At 39.0% G+C, this 17,533-nt stretch overlaps 1 protein-coding gene across 1 annotated transcript in view; it reads left to right on the top strand.

The window, feature by feature from the left end:
- Nucleotides 1–17,533, top strand: part of STK3 (serine/threonine kinase 3) — a 144,031-nt gene that overhangs the window by 122,866 nt on the left and 3,632 nt on the right. The gene's annotated exons all lie outside the window — the stretch shown is intronic.

The raw sequence follows: 17,533 nt of genomic DNA, 5'->3' as shown, positions 1-17,533 counted from the left end.
ATATTCCTTCCTTCTTGAGTAGAATTACTAGGTGACTTCAGAATTGAGTGTAAAAGGGCTTTCATTTCTTGTTTGTGGGAAGCTTATGTTAAGAAATACTTCCTTTCAGAGTGTATGTATTTTAAGGTTAAACAGCAACGTGCTCAGTCAGAGCCTTGTCATTGATAGGAGCCATCTCAGATTTTGAAATTTTGTTCTGATTTGGAAATTTTAAGTAGTCACCTGAAATTAGTCAAATCCTTTAAATTGATGTGTGATGATGATGTGCTATATGGAATCTACATTCAGTTTGACTGCACTTCAATCTTTTCTTCATTAAAAGCCATCAGCCTTATGGCTTAGGTATTGCTAGAGCTCATCCCGTGGTCCTGGACACATGCTGGCCTGGATGGCAGTGAGTAAAAGCCTCCCTGTTGGCTTGGGTTTGCCACTTTCGGCTGGGAATAGCCCTAGCATGTCATTTTAGTAACACCTTTTGACCTCAGTGTTACAAGTTTCATAGTATGAAGTGTTTCAGTCATTACCAGTAAAAACAGTAATTACTTCAGGAGTAAGATACGTTTTTCTTGTGGTGGTGTAAAATCTCAGTATTTGGAAAGTTGTAGTAGGCTATGAAGTAGCTTACTTTGTAATATGGATTTTTTCCCTGCTCATATATATGTATGTATATTTATCTACATATATGTAAATAAGTATGTCCACAAATGCCTTTTATTATTTAATTTGAAATTATTATTTAATTATAGGAGAGAGAATTTCATAATAAACATGCATTTTCTGGTGAAATGTTTCCTAGTGACATTGTGGTTGTGACTTAAGCTTTTATTCTAATTAGTTGCGTTTTTAATGATCAAGCAAAATGTATAGTAAAAGGTGAAATAGTAGTTTCCTTGCTGAAATATTTAAACTGAAACATTTTTTGAAGAGTTAAGACTGCCAGAAACATCCCATACTTAAAAGCAGTGTGTGAATAGCAGAGCCGCAGTTCTTGTGATAGCTCTGATGAAAATGCAAAGGCAAAGTGGTGCTTTTGCACAGTGGTGAGGAGATGTGATGCCAAATCACTGAAGACTTCTCAAAAACCTTTTGAATGCTTCCAAATTAAGCCATGGGCTGCCCAAGCAGTTAATTGAAAGCAGGGCAGGACTTAGAGATAACACGACATAAAGGACAGGCTGTCAGTGGACTCCCAGTGACACCTTAGGCTTTTTCTTCAAAGTCAGTATTTCTTCCTCTTCAGGGGTGTGAAGGCTTTTTAGAAAGACATTCGATGAGTTAGATCATGTTTGAAAATGTATTGCTGTGTGACAACTGCAGTGTTTGGTTGGATTCCAATTTACATCCACTATTAAGGCATAATTTGCATTCTTTTTGTAATGGGAGAAGAGCAAATTTGTAGAGAATAAAATAATCTGGTCCTAGACTCTTGTTCTTCTGCCTTTATTCTCTTTTCATTTTGCTCATGACATTTGTAGTTTATTATCAAGATACATAAAAATGTAAGAAATTATTGCAGTGGCTTACTTTGTAAGATGGAATTTTAAAAAGCAGTTGCCAAAAGCAGGCATTGTACAGTCTATTGATACCACAGCATTTACTGTGTGTATCTTGCATTTTAAAAAATATTGTTCAAGTAAGTAACAAGTTTAGTAGCACCTAGAAAGCCACAAGAAATAATTGGTACAAAAGCTTTGCCTGCTTGCATTACATTTTCACCTACCGCTTGACTGGTTCTGAGATCCCCTGCTATTTTTGGTATATGTAGGGCAGTCTTGTTATTCCACTGTCAAATGTAACATGAATCCCAAAATGTGTGGAGAATACACCATCCCTGCGTTTCTTCGAAAGGGATGTGAATACCAGAACGAGCGAAAAGCCTCTGTTTTGATTCCCACCCTTCTGCAGAATCCCTTGCTGCCGTATTTAGGTTACTTGCTTGCAGTTCTCCTTGCAGACTGAGTCTGAGGAAACTACCAATCCCGTTGCCAAAGCTTTGGGGGAAATATTTTATACGATTAATTCTTTAGTAGTTGTAGTGTATCAAATCAATTTTACTCACTTTGTCATGAAAGCATGACCATCTTTCGTAAGTTTTTCTGACTGCCCCCCCAACTTATACTTATCCCAAATGGGATATTCAGTTTTACTTTGTGTTTTCTGTTAACATTTAATCATGTTGGTGTTTCTAATTTTTAATTGCCCTGTTAGAGAAAAATCTTTTGCAATCTAGCCGTGTATTATTTTTGGTCTGTTTCCTGAAGAAATGAGACTTCCACAATGGTGTTGTTTGTCCTAGTAACTTTGGAGCATTATTGTCCAAATTCAACTAAGGTGGAGGTGTTGAAGGAAGTTAATTTGCTGTAAGTTTCTTAAATAAAATGAAATAATTGGTGTCTGAGAAGAGGCACACGGATTAATACCTGTGGTGAGGTGTGGGTTGTGGTCTGAGGCCTGCTTGTGGGCCAATGCTCAACCCAGTAGCTTGGAAGCAGGGATAGATGGGGACACCTTACCCTCATGCACAGATGAAATGGGGTTATGGGGTGAGAGGCAGGGCAGAAAACTGCTGGTTTCTGTGACTCTCCCTGTGTTGATCAGAAGCCAGTGAGGTGAGCCAGCCCATCTTGCTCACCAAACATCTGCCTCCCCGTGCCGTGCCCTCAATCCCAGCTCACCCCACAGTTGCAAATTGGTAGAGCTCGTGGAAGGAAGCAGTCAGGAGCCTGAGGCTTTCACACAGTAGGACTGACCCTTTTGGCTACCTCCTGTCATTAGATCAGATTAAGTGTAAAATGAAGCTGTTTCCTTAATCTCTACCCTTTTTCAGACAGCTCCCCAAATCTACTGCTGTTTTATTATCAGCAAATCGAGACGTCCTTTCTGTTCAGATTCATCTGTGGTTTAGTTGCATCTCACCTGAAGTAACTTTTTAATGCACGAATTCCCTTCTTTATGTAATGGTTTCCATATGTCTGCTGAATCAAATCTAAACTCACCATCTTTGGTTCGAGCTCCATTTTAATCCCATCTGCTTTTTTGTCCTTCTTTGAAACAAGAGATATGTGAAAAGAAAGTGTTTTTTTTTTTTTTTTTTTTTTTTTCTTGACTGTGCTCTCAATGCGAGTCAGTGGATGACATCCAGAAATGAGTTTCACTAGATGGAAGTTCAATTTTGGCTTTGTTAATTCTTTGAACAAAGAGCCGTAAATGCATTATTTCTTCTACTGTATCCAAACTTTGATTTTTTGACTGGTCTGCGCGTTGATTCTAGCTTTGATATAGAGGTATCTGTTTAACATTCATTTTTATTTTGGGAGAAATTAATGCATTAAAGGTGTTTTGCTTGTAGGTAGGAATGTCATATTATCCAGCCTGTATGACTTCCATGTCAAACAAAATTCAGGCTTCAGGATGTTTTCTCGGAAAGGTCGTTGGAAAGGTGAGGAGCAGAGATGAAATGATATCATTTCATGTTTACATTTATTATACAGTGCAGTAGTGGGTTGACCTACAGGAAAATAGATCCCTACATTTGAATTCCTTTGTAACTTCCTAAGTCAATTGTTAGTTCCTTCTGCTGGAGGGAATTTTAGCAAACCATGTAGAACTGGCAGCAATTTAGCTATTACTGTATTCTGGTTTTGAGGGCTTTTAACTATTTATATAGTGTGACACTGCAGCGCTAGTATTATAAGCAAGAGATTTAAAAAAAAAATCTGAAATGAGTTTGTATCATTATCTCTGCTGGATGTTTTCTCAAAAAATTTCATCTAATGTGTTTTAGTTTTCTCAGAGGTTTCAACTAATCTGCATGTAATCTCTGTTGGAGAACACTGGTAATATTCCATGTAACTACCTTTTTGGTTTCCCCACCTTTTAACTGCCCTTTTCTGTTTGCCCACCTTTTTATAAGTCTATCCATGAACTTGTTTGTGCGTAAAATTTTCCTTCAGGCTACTGCTGACACAACTTGTTCTATTCTTATCTGTTTCTATGGCGTTTTATCCTTTATTGCTTGGTATTTTCTTATACAGTTGTCTATGGTTGTTATAGCAACAATAAATAGCAAATCTGTCAATTTTCAAGCAGTGTGGCTACTTTTTAAAATATTGTGATATTGTGATATTAATTGCTAAGCAAGAGATGAAATATGTTCAGCATAGTTTAGCAAATTAATATGATTAAGTTAAATTATCTTGTTTTTTGTTTTTTGTTTTTTGTTTTTTTTTTGATGTTGCAGCTCCTAGACAAGGGGTTATGCACTGAGATGCTATTTGGGAGAGTATTAATAGAATCCATTTGTGGGGAAAAAAAGAATCATTAAATTATTGAAAGTTCTCATTTGCTATTGTTACACTAATGGCCAAGATCTGGTAAATGTTGTTAATTCTAGCAACATCCTCATCAGCCAGGCTAGTAGGTGTGTGGTTCCCAATTACCAGAGTTCCCTGTGTGATACAGAACATCAGATGGCGTAAGCACAAGCTCCCAGAATGGAAGATATTTGGACATATTAATGTCAAAGCCAACAGAAGATTGTGTTTAAAGCATGAGGAAATACTGATGGGGCAAAGAGGAATGTGGTTTGAGTTCAAAATGGTTGAGGGCTGCAAGAAACCAATTCTTCTGCAAATGAGGGCTTAAAGTCAGAATCATTAGTGAGAGTGAAAACTATCAAATTAATTATTTTTAAAAATTAAAAGTTAAAGAAGCCCATTTTTTATACAATATACTGTGTTGCAACTTTAAAATATCTCCTGGTATGGTTGAAATTTAAAAAATATTTTGAAGTCATTATTTGTATTGATGGTGCCTTTTAATAAAGCCTTTGGTGAATTTGACATTCACCTGTAACAATAATTTGCCAAAATAATTTTTTTCTCTAAAACATTTCACTTTACAACATTGTGAATTCTCAGAAAGTATATGGTATGTGTAATCTGAACTGTGTGCACGTATGTGGATAGGATTAACTAGGAATATTATAATGAAAACCTTACCTTCTCAGTGGCGTCAAAAAAACCTGTCATTGCCTTATCCACGTGCATAGCGTTCTTAAATTGTTAGTGTAACTTCTCTGATGATAGGATGCTGGGACATCTAGGCTTTGATTACGTTGTGATTTCAGACCATAAGAATGCAAGGTCTTCAGCTGTGTCAGCAGCAGTGCAAGTCTCAAAGACAGTAAGTAGAGAAGGAGGTATAATTTTTCACCCATCCAAACCAGATCTGGCAGCTTTTTTCTTCTGGAAGAAGAGGATTAGCTAGTTGGTCCACTATTCGATATGTGTGGCAGTTCAACAAGGCAGTTTGCATTCAAACCCTAATAGCTTTTCTGAAGATAGTGGCTTAAAGCCAAAATCCATTTTTCTGTCACCTGTAGATTCTACTTGGAAAATCATTCGAGCTTACAAATGGAAATATCCCTCTCTTTTATACAGATGGAAAGGGGAGAGGAGACCAGTGTTGGGAACTCCTTCAGTTATTGCATTTCTACAGTTCTTAAAATTTATTCCTGTATTTTAAAACCAGTTTTTAAACTACTTGATAAGGCGCTGTACTTGTGACATTTAATATGTTTACCTTTTAAAGATACTGATGCTTTTTTATTGCAACCTTCTGCCACATAAGGTGAATTTCATTAGCATCAACTCGAGAATGTGTAGTGTGTGTTTGTTTTTTTCTGAGAAATTTTTCTTCAGTAGTAAGTCCTAATGTCTGAACCCAGATATGTGCAATAACTGTATCAAGAAGCAATCCATGTGTGTTGCTAAATTCATATTTAATACAGAAAGTCTAGGACAGATACGCAGTCTGTCTGACACTAACCCTGTGTCTCCCTGCGTTTGCACTCATGCATATGCATTAGATCTGTTGGAGATGAGGGAGTTGTTCACACCCTCTCTGTTCTTCAGGCTCTGAGCAATGACACTTAATAGGCGATCAGAGCCATTAATTTGTACCTTGTGTGTGCTCAGTGTTATGTCTCTGAATACAGCATGCCATTCATACTGAGGGATAGATGTGCTGCGAGCAGAAAACCCAGTGATGCATTTTAAATAAATTGCAAGAGCATTTAATAACTCTAACATTTATATTTTTGTCTGTACTTTGGAAAAGCACTACCCTGAAGACGGTCTTGACAGTTGAACTGCTTTTACAAGGCAATGTAAATTGAAATCAGCTTTTAATTACTTCTGAAAGTGCAGTTGTGAAACATAATTTTATTTAAAGATGAGCCTGTGAACTGCATAATAGTTGACTGAATTGAGCACAGATTTTGTCTGAGTACTGACACCTTGCATTTGAGAAGTGCATTTGTCTGGCTCACATTTTCCTTATCCTTTTTATACAGTCTAGGAATGTGCTGGATGGATTGTTTGGCGTGAGTTGGAGCTTGATAGGAGCTCTTCAATATTTCCTGCCCTGATGGTTAGAGTTGGAAATAATGCAGACAAGGCCCTTGGTTTTACTTCAGTTTCCAAAGTATGAATGCTAACCAGGTTTAAAACCTAGATTCGATTTCCAACAATGTTTTTCAGGAGAAGGACTTAGATTTGAAGTTACAGCCATCTCAACTTCAAGTGCAGTACATGTAGTAAATTCGTTGTTGATGCACTATGTAATTAATAAGATTTTATTATTATTTTCCTTTTTTTTTACTGATACTGTACAATTAATAAGATTTTATGGTGTGTTTTTTTTTCCTTGACTGATTGTGGTTTTTTTTTTGAAACACAACCAAAATGTAGATAATCAGTAAAATGAATTGAAAAACAGCAGTGGGTAGAGAGGCCAGAAGGATTCTACTGAGACTGGGGTCACATCATACGGCCGGAGGGTTTGCAGAGCTTGTACCATTCCCTTGCTGTGGGCTGTATAATTGATGTAATTTGCTCCAGAGATGCGGAAGTGGAATAGTGAGTGCTATGAATTGGGACTGGGATTAATTGACAGTGTTGTCACAAAAGCTTCCACAGTACCTGTTTGCATTGAGGTTGGCTCTGTCTAATGTTTTTCCCTCATCGTAATAAACCACAACTATATCTGCAAACTGTAATCAAAAAAAACTGATTAAACAAACTAATGTTCTGCACTCTGTGGCAAAGCAAGTAGATCGAATGCTGTAGACCTTCCTAGGAGATAATACTGTGAAGGTAAGAAAGCTCATTTTTGGCTTAATCACATGAATGTTTGAGTCATAGACAAAATATTTGATAATAAAATATTTCTCTGGCAAGTGATTTTGGCAATTCTGGGACTCAGTAAGTGAATATGCCACTGAGTCATTTTATCTTGTTCAGTAAATAAACGAGGTTTCTACACTAATAATACAGCAAGCATCACACTTTTCACAGGGTGGATTGTGTTTTAGACAATCGAATTAGATTGTGTGTCAGTGTTGAAATAGCCTGCATTTCTTGTTCATTACAATGATGGTGCTTTTTATTGTTATTTAATATTGCTCGTGTGTTTTGGTTCATGGGCCTTTTGATTCATGTGTTTTAATTAGTATCTTGTTCTATATTTTCATACTTTCAGGATATTTCTTAGTATGTTACTTGTAGTAAGAGTAGTGTACTACTTGTTTTTAAAGGATAAGACTGTGTATCACTGAAAACCTGCAAGCTTAGTGGTGTTGTGTTATCGATTTCTGTATTTGTTAATTTATTTTAGATCTCTAATCTAGTCTGGACTAGAAGCAAGACAGCAGCGAGTCTGTCTTTTAGTCTGACATTTAGTCCATTGGAATGTGGATTTCGCCAGGTTGGCTAAAGATTATTTGACGCTCGGTGTTTTTTTAATTAAAATTGTGTTTCATAAACGTGGGGCTGGTGCATTTCATCGAAAGAAAAACTGATTCTACTTCAGTGAGCCTGCTGAAACTCCGCAGCGTCTGGCCGATCTGTAGATAAGACTTCAGTGAAACAGCTGTGTTGTTAGGAAGAATTAGAGCGTCCCTTCGGCTTGTAAAGAGATTTCCAAAAATCTTCGGAGCTCTTGAAGATGTTAAGAAAGTTTCCTGATGGATTTCGATCGGTTTTCCTACTACCAGAGCTGTCGTTGCAGGGCAGCGATGTGGGACTGGGCCTTGTTCCCCTGCTGCAGGGCCCTGTGCAGCATCCGCAGGCCCTGTGTCTGTGCCCCCCTCAGCTGGGTTTGGCTGTCCTCCATTCCATCTCCCCTGTCCCCAGGGCATTAATCTGTGTGGTTTTTGTGGGGCAGGGGTCTCTTTTTCTCCCTGCTGTGACTAACAGCTGGGTTAAACTTCTCCTCTCAGCCCTGGCTTTGCCCAGTTGCTGCGTTCAGCTTCGGCCCTTTCTGGTGTATCTCAGGCCTCTATCAAATGATGTCTCCCTTTCGCTGTCGTTTTGTTGTCTTTGCTGTATTTTCTTCCTTCCCATAGAGAAAAAGAAACCTGGCTGTTATTGCCTATAAATTACCCTAAATTTCTCGACATAAGATTTTTCCTGTCCGTCTTGTACCCAAAGCACTTGAAACCTATACGTTGTCAGACGTGACTGCTAGAATGCTTTCTGCATGAAATGAAAACCAGCAAACAGTATGTCTATCATTTTTCCATTTATTAAAGATGATATGTTATTTTCCTCAATCCTTTCTGAACAGGCTATTTCAAACCGAACTGAGCTTTCTTCCTTATAAAGAATATAACCGAGTCAGGGTTCGTCGGCAAACAAGATAAGAATTTGTGTGTGCATTTAGGGCTGGGGGGGAGGCCGTTCTCCCGCAGACTTTCCGTGTCAGGAAAACTTAGTTTTGCTATATTTGTTTTTGTTTTAGTTTGGGGCACGGACATTCTGTATTTCTAAGAGGTTTGAGATCCGCCCAGGTTGATCCACTAGGACACTGAGGTTTAAGGTTTAGTTTAAAATTCTTCAAGCCTCTTCCATTGCTCTTCAGGTTAAATGTTTTTCTTTGTCTGGCTTTAACTTTGCATGTATGTATTCTGTGTGCCTTACAGCGATCCTGATTATTTAATGTGTTTCATTTCTTTTTCATATCTTAAATATCTTAAAATTTCATATCTTAAATTGAACTGTTAAAGTAAAATAGCTTTAAATGATATCATCATGTATTTCAGGAGTTTGCAGGTTTTAATGCTGTTTAATTCTTCTTAACTTCAGGACTTACTTACGTCATACTTTAATGCCTTTACTTCCAAATATAGGTTTGCATTTACAAAATATTGTAGCAAAAATGGGACTTCATATTTTATTATATCTTTGCTATGTTTGGGGGTCCTTAGCTGAATGAATTTTATTTTTTAAATGGTTCTGATCCCAAATCTTTTGTATCTCAGTAGTTAGTGTAATTTGCATTTGCATATAAAAATGTTGTTTTCTGAGCATTTTGTAAGTAATTTTATCGTGGAAGAATCAAATGTCAAGAGGCAGTGCCTTAGCTTGAAAAAACATTGAACTAACGTCTGCATTTTATAGCTGAATGATGATTGCAATTTGCTGAAATGGGATACGGAGTTCTTGTAGCCTTCAGTGCGCTGTGATGTACCTGCTGATAGCTGAGCTAATTATGAAGGACAACTAAAAGTGCTTGCCCTGGGTATCCACACATTAATAAATATAAAATGCCAACTTTTAGGTACTACGTATCTAGTACATTAAAAACTCTAGCTGCAGAATTATTTTTGTGTTTTAAAACTTGATATCTATGTGGGTTATATTTGAAAAACTTTTTTTTTTTTTTGTTTTAATTCCTCCCTACAATCAGAAAGAGACAGAGGGAGATTCTGTGTGCTTTTAGATCAGGTGTGTCAGCTGCTCTGCTATCAGCAGCGTGTGATATTTGCCACCCAGCTTAAATATCATCATAAATACCCAGATGGAGTATCTTTTCCTAAGCTTTAGATTATTTACTCTGTTGGGAACTCCACTAAACATTCATAGTATATTTCATGGCTAACTGTAGCTTGAGATGCCCGATATGGAAAATCATAGTATTTGAAAAAAAGAAAACCACTAAGGTCTCCCTCTAAGGCATTTCAAATGGTGATTTTTTTTGCTTGTGATACTCCAAAAGTCATTTTGAAAAATGTCTGTGATGGATGATGCAATTCTAGAGAGAGGGCAAAAGCAAATTAAAATATTGTGCTTCATGAGACTCAGTTGTAAGTGTATAATGTAAGAATACACTTTCTAAATGACAGAAGCAAGAGAGACTGGTAGGTTTTTTTTTTTTTTTTTTTTTTTTTTCTTTTATCTATCAGATAGTGAAGAATTGATCTCAAAGTTACCTATTAATAGATCTTTTATACCAGATTTTCTGGGATACCTTGCTTGCCGTTTGTTTCCCTATGTTCAGGTTCTGTATTTATGTTGTTTTATCCCTTTTAGTGAAAATTCTTAACCCCCAACCACATGAACATCAGCGGCTTTAGTAGTAAAAACAATGTAAATGATATTTAAACTGCTTAGGATATGATAAAGCATAAACACATACTACATGACGAGTGTTGTCAGGGACTGTAAAATTGCAATACGCAAGAGTTTCAGTATCATTTTTACACTGCTTTTCATGATGACTTGTGTTTTTCCTTAGATTTCAATTCCTGTAGTCAAGGTAGCTCATTAAAGTTTTAGGCTCCTAGATTTTTTTTCCCCTGAACTATTTTGCCGTTACAATTGCAGAAATGCTTTGATTCTAGCTGCCTCCTCGTGACTCAGAAATAAAAAGGGAAGTAAAAAGACACCTCCCCCCTCCAAGGAATTGTCATTTTATGAATCTAATTTTTTATTGGTAGTTTAATGAAGGTTAAGGACCCAGCTCGTAATTCTTGAATTTTAGGATTGGCAGCACTTACTGTACTTAAAGGAAAAGCCCTGAGTAGTATGCAACAAAGGTATGCAAATGATAGCATGCACTAATGTTACAGAAAACCAATTTTTTATTGGTGATGATTTGCTATTTCCATATAACTTTGTATGGAGCTGAGAAATGCTGGTGATAGTAACTGAGATTAAGCTTTGTGTTGTTAAAATGATACACAGTTTTAATGTATGAACAGAAAGGGTTCTAGTAGTGAAGACAGGAATTAATCATGGAACATTTATATGCAATTTTATTCCTAAAAGGACTTTTAAAAATTAATTGAAGCTGTCCCTGTTTAATTTTCTCTTAATGTCATGTGCTTATTTTAACCCTCAAAATGCTTAAGGTAGTCCTGCGGAATAAAAGAAAATTATATATTAGGCTACTGGTTCTTCCCTCCTGTAAATTGTCAAAAACAGTGACAGTAAATTAAGTTCTTTTTTATATTTGTTATGTTTTTTTATATAACCCCATATTTTCTGTTTTGCATCAAAGATGCTCGTTTCTCAAACGTACCAAAATAAATGCTCTTCCCTGTCCAAGTTTTTTTTCTTGTGACTGATTTGCCTGTTCTAGCAACAACAGGCATGCAGAGAGAGCAGCTCAGAGCTCTGATGTGTGGCTAGTGGGTGTTTCAAGTAGGTCATTGCTCGACAATGCTACTACCAGGTCAGTATGTTTTGATATATATGCACAGCAGTTCTCCCCTTGTCACTGCATGGGAGCAGCTGACAGTAACCGTGGCATATTTCCTTGCATGTAGGAAAAAAAGCTATCCAAAAAAAAACCAAACAACCACATAAGTGAGCTTTTGGGTTTGGGGTATAAATTCAGAGACCAGAAAAATGATTTGGAGAGACCCACCTTTTATCTTTGTAATTCACCTTGAATTGCATCCTGACCCTAGCCTAACTTTTTACATTGGTAAAAAGGATTTTGAACTCACCAGTGGACCTCATTCCAAAAGAGAGAAGAAAGCTGCTCAGCAAAGGTAACGGAACAGCTACAGCGGAGAGAGAGTTTCTCTTACCCGAGGCCACTAACAACACAAAACAATCCGAGGCATGCACTGGTTAAATCTTAGAAAGTGCTATAGGCAACCCACTTTTGCAATTGCCATAGAAAATTATTGTTGTTAGCCATTCTGTTGATAGTTCATATTGTAGGAATTACTAGCAGATGGGAAAATAGATGACTCAGAATACAGTATTAACAATCCATATTTTTTTAATCAAAGGCCTCTAATAAGGCATGTTGCATCTGTAAGATTCATTTAAGCAGTTGCTAGGAAGAATTTGTTTTTTCAAGTAAACACAACAAACTTGATACAGATTATTTTTTGATTGAATATCTATTTTCTTAACAATTTAGACCCTGAAAATACATTTGCTTGTTTTCGTTGCACCAGCTTAATGGCAGTATTCCATAATTTAGTTTGATAGAGTGGAGGTTTGTAATGGCAATTCATGCATTATGGAATTACTAATGAAATCTAATTTTATCATATTGAAAACATCACAGGCCTAGAGCTTTTATTTACCTCTGTTAGCTGTCAAGGGTGGATTAAGATTATAGTGTGCTACATCCACCAAAACTTTGGATTTCGCCCCCTGAAACGTTTGGATGGCTACGGATATGTGCTGGCCAAGACTAGTTAATGAATTCCAGACTCTTTCCCAGACCCCTTCACTGCAATCTGTGGTCTGCAGGCACCACCAAGTATCTCAGATACTTTTCCTTCCTCCTGACTCCTGTGCTGGACACAGGTAGTCAGGATTTGCATTGTGCTCCTGGACTTGATGACTTCTGAGAATCCACTTTTGGTTGTACACCATCTCCTTCCTTCTCACTGTATTACCAGAGAGCTTTGGTATTTAGACAGCAACACATGTATGTTTTCCAATTGACCATTTTGACCTGAATCTTCATCAATATGATTTGACCAGGATTGCAGACAGGATATGTAAGGTGTGTTGTAGGTCCTCCTGCAGGCAGAAGTATTGACTGCAAGTAATTATGCTTTGCTGAAAATGCCAATCCAAATGAAGCTTGTCCATTTGAGATGTAAGAAGTTAGACTGAAAAAAATAAAAATAAAATTTGTTGTACTTCTCTTGCTGGACTTCAGTTCTAAGAGATGATCACATTGGTATCGGAGGAGAAAATGGCTTTGTTTGAAGACTTGTAATAAAAATCAATCTACCTGAAGCCAATATTGACCAGAATAAGAATGTTTTCTTCTAGAAAATCATCCTCTGATGAAATGGTAAACTGCACTGCAATCCAGCTACCTTGCATTATACCACATATTAGTTTTTCTTTAGCTACAGCGCTTATGACCACTTCTTAAAAACCCAGATAATGGTTCTGAATCCATTCTGCTGCTTTTTGAATTCTACATGTAGCCTTTCTTGGAAAAATGACCCAATTATGATTAAGTTGAAGAGTGAGCCAGGAAGAGGCAGACAATTGGTGTCCTACTTTCTAAAATCGTAAGATGAGGTACACCAGGTTTCCACACTTCTGTCTTCTAAGAGGAGAGTGCACAGTGTGTGGTGGTGTTGTGCGACTGAAAACAATAATTTTAGCAACTGAAAACAATAATTCTAAACTTCTAGCTGGTCTCTTTGTAGGCAGTCAACATCCTTTAATAGAGTTTCACTGGGGTTTCTTCGGATGGAATGGTGTCTTGAGAATCTTTTAGCTTGTGTTACTGTCGTGGTTCCGCTCGAGTGGGCAGCCGAGCTCCACCACAGCCGCTCTCTCACTCCCCCTCCTCAAAGAGGAATGGGGAGAAAATATGTGAAAAGGGCTCAAGGATTGAGATAAGGACAAGAAAATCACGCAATAATTATTGTAACGGGCAAAACAGACTCTGCATAAGGAGATAGTAAGATTTATTGCCTACAACTAACAAGCGAGAGAAGTGAGAAAACAAAGGAAAAAAAAAACCAAAAGCACCTTCCCCCCCCATCCACCCTTTTCCACCTCCTCCCCCCGAGCGGCGCAGGGGAACGGGGAATGGGGGTTATGGTCAGTCTACAGCACTTCTTCTCTGCCGCTCCTTCTCGGTCACTCTCGTCCCCTGTGCTGTGGGGTCCCACCCACGGGATGCAGTCCTTGATGAACTGATCCGGCGTGGGCTTCCCACAGGCAGCAGCTCTTCCAGAACTGCTCCAGATATGGGTCCGTACCACGGGGTCCATCCCTGAGGAGCAAACTGCTCCAACCTGGCTCCCCTGCGGGCAGCAGCTCCTGCCAGATCACCTGCTCCTGCGTGGGCTCCTCTCCACGGGCTACAGGTCTGGCCCGGAATCTGCTCCGGCAGGGGTCTTCCACAGGCGGCAGCCTCCGTCGGTGCAGGGCCACCTGCTCCACCGTGGTCTCCTCCACGGGCTGCAGCGTGGAACCCTGCTCCACCGTGGTACTCCATGGGCTGCAGGGGGACATCCTGCTTCACCATGGTCCTCACCACAGGCCGCAGGGGACTTCTGCTCCGGCGCCTGGAGCACCTCTCCCCCTCCTTCTACACTGACCTTGGTGCAAGGCTGTTCTCTCACTCCCTTGACTCTCCCGGCTGCTGTGGCGCAGCGTTTTTTCCCTGTCTTAAATATGCTCTCACAGAGGCGCAAAACAACATCACTTATTGGCTCGGATCTGGAAAACAATGGGGCCCTTCCCAAACATGGGGCAGCTTCTAGATCTTTCTCACAGAAACCACCCCTATAGCCCCCTGCTACCAAAACCTTGCCACGTAAACCCACTACAGTTACCTGGCTTTGCTTTGTATCTTTCTCCTTGCCCCTCCCTTACACATTTTAAGTTCCTTTGGCTAAGAAATACACCTTATAGAAGAAAAAGATTTTTTTTTCTCTACACACCTAGTTTTTCTGCTGGAAATCTGAGTATCCATCGTCACTCTAAAAGAGTCAGTGTATAAAACAGATGCACTTTTCTGAATATTATGTATTTATGTATTGTTGTATATAATGGATAGGTTCATGGTGCTCTAAGGTTCAGCTGGGACCGTTGCTTTCCCAAAGTGATTCCCAGGTGATACGAAGGGTCCCAGTGAAGGCAGATGCTCCATTTGCATTCCAGAAGCTCCATTCGCTGAAGGCTGCCCCTGTAACAACAAACTACACGGGGAAATCAGTTCTGGCTGCTTAAATTGCAGGCTGATTGCAGGTGAAAGTAAACGGGAGTGCCAAGCTCCATCACTTTAAGAAATCGAATCAAAATATTCATCATGCAGGGGAATAAATTGCATAGGGATAATTATATTTCCTGTTTGAGTTGTTTCTGCGCATCTCATTTAACGTTTGCTGTTGCATTCAGTGTTTGCTCTTTTGCAAGCTTTCGGGTTCAAGAGGTAATATCCATAACACAGAAGTCAAGAAAAAATATTCTGCAATTTGCTGAAGAGACGTAGACATGCGTGCAGACAAACACACACATCCCAAAATGAGCTGCAGCTTTTAGATGAGATTAAGTGGTTTTCTATGATACGTAGAGCTCTCTGACCACTCCTGTCTATTCCAGCATCTGAAGCCAGATAGATGAGATTCATAACTCTGTTTTCAGATCCTTCATTTCCCTGTTTTCTGTCATTTACTTCCTCTGAGTGTCCCAAGCATCATCCGTTTATACAGATGAGGACTGCAGTTCCCTGGGTCCCCTGGGTGACGTGACTGAGATCACTCTGCACAATTCTCATTCTCTGGATTTAAAAATTCATTCTCCTCGTATTTTAATTTCCAGCCCAGCTGTCTGTGATCCTTAAAGATTATTTAATTCTGTTTGCTGGCTCTGCTTCCTGACTGAAATTTAAATAAAAGCGTACCCGTCATATTCCTCTCTGACAATTTATTTTAAAAAAATATGTATGTCTTTCAGCACAGAATAATTATGTGATCATATGAATTCGAGTCTACTGCGTGCAGTGCAAGCCTGATGTCTACAGCAGTGATTCAGAGGGAGTAAGTGGCTGACCCAGACCAGACAGGAGACTTCATCAGTGACACTTGTCACAAACACACGAGTGGTTATTGATGATGCTTTCCTTACTCCATTTGCTAGTCCATGAAGCTACATATCATCGAATCATAGACTTTTTCCTCCCAGACATGCTAAAAAACATGGTTTTATTGCGTCTCTCATCTGTGCTGATTGCAGTCGGTTAAAGGGGAATCAGTGCCGTTACGTCATTTTATAATACTACAAGTTCCTCACTTCTCTAAAGAGTATCCTCACCGAAAAGTGTCTGTAATGTGCTGGTTGCATTTACCAAGTGGCTAAAAAAGAGAACTTTTTTTTTAATCTCTTCTTTCTCTGAAAGTGGAAAGGTGTTTTCCTGTAAGTGTCTTGGTGACCGAGACATTATGATTCCTTTCTCCTGTCCTTCCTTGCATTTATCAGATGGGAGAAGTGTAGTAAACCAGACTGTTTAATTATATGGGTATTTAATTATTTGGGAGGCAACTCCTTCCCTCCTAAGAAGTGAAAGGTGCCATTTGTCCTTGCGATGATGAGCTGCTGAGCACATCTGGGGTGTCTGAAGCTGCTGCTGGTCTGAGGATCTTTGGTCCTGGAAGAGATTTTGACTTCTGGCTTTTAATTCTCTCTTTCACAGGAGTCTTATTGTTTAAACGACACTGAATGAAAACGGGTGTCTTTTCCTCTGTGTTTTCGTATGATTTTCTGGGCTCCACTCCCTGTGGATTATGACTTGAAGTTATTTGTTTACTATGCACACCGTCGTGTATTGGTAGAAGTCATAGCACCGGGGTTTGGACCGTATGTAGCAATATGTGCTGCTAATTTACATGCCTCAGAAGCTGATAAAAATAAAGATCAAAAGTAGCATTTCATTTGTCAGGGAAAGCAGATCAGACGGTGTTGATGGAAGACTGCCCTAGATTCATAAACGAAGCATTGACTCATTAGTAGGTTGATTCAGAAAATGTTGTCTTTTTTTCCGCTGTGTTAGGTGGTGTGCTTGTTTGCAATGCCAGCATATTTGCAAACAAAATATAGACTGCCTCTTTCCTGGGGTGAACTTCTGTGCTGTTTGCAATCCGTTGATGTGTGCCACACTGATCGCTGACTGAAGAGTAATTGACACATAGGCAATTCCGACAAGAGAGAGAAATGCAGAGGCACTCCACTTGCTTAGGAAAAAAAAAAAAAAAAAAAAAACTACACAGGCTAACCAAAGGAAGATATTTTAAATGTAGATCCTGCCCTGTGAGAGCAGATGGGGCAGTGACACCTGACGTGCCCTGGTACTTGCCGAGATCCCAGCCTTTACTTGCAGCAGCCAGGTGGCCAGAGGAGGGATTTACTTTGTTGTATGACCCATTGCTCTTAATGAATGAAATGTAATGAACTGATGAACGCTGTGAGAAAAGGGAACGGGCAAGGTAACTCCCTCCCACGAATTCAGGAGGTTGCTTTGTGCATTATTTAACCACTGGCAGTGGTCTGTAGAGGAACGCAGGTGTCTTCTCATTCTTATCAGAAAGTACCTCCAAATCTTCCAGGCTGTTCCTTCCAGCAGTTCTCTATTTCTTAAGGCTCCTACGGAAGGCTGAATTCAGTGAAGAAGTATTTGATTAATCAGTATAATGTATGGATGTGAATATCATCTTGTACAGCATGGCATGCATTTTTTTCAGCCTAAGGAG

This window comes from Aythya marila (assembly GCF_965140915.1).
Source record: "Aythya marila genome assembly, chromosome: 2".
NCBI classification, from domain to species: Eukaryota; Metazoa; Chordata; class Aves; order Anseriformes; family Anatidae; genus Aythya; species Aythya marila.
Note: the sequence above shows the minus strand (reverse complement) of the source record. Positions and strands in the feature narration are given on the sequence as shown.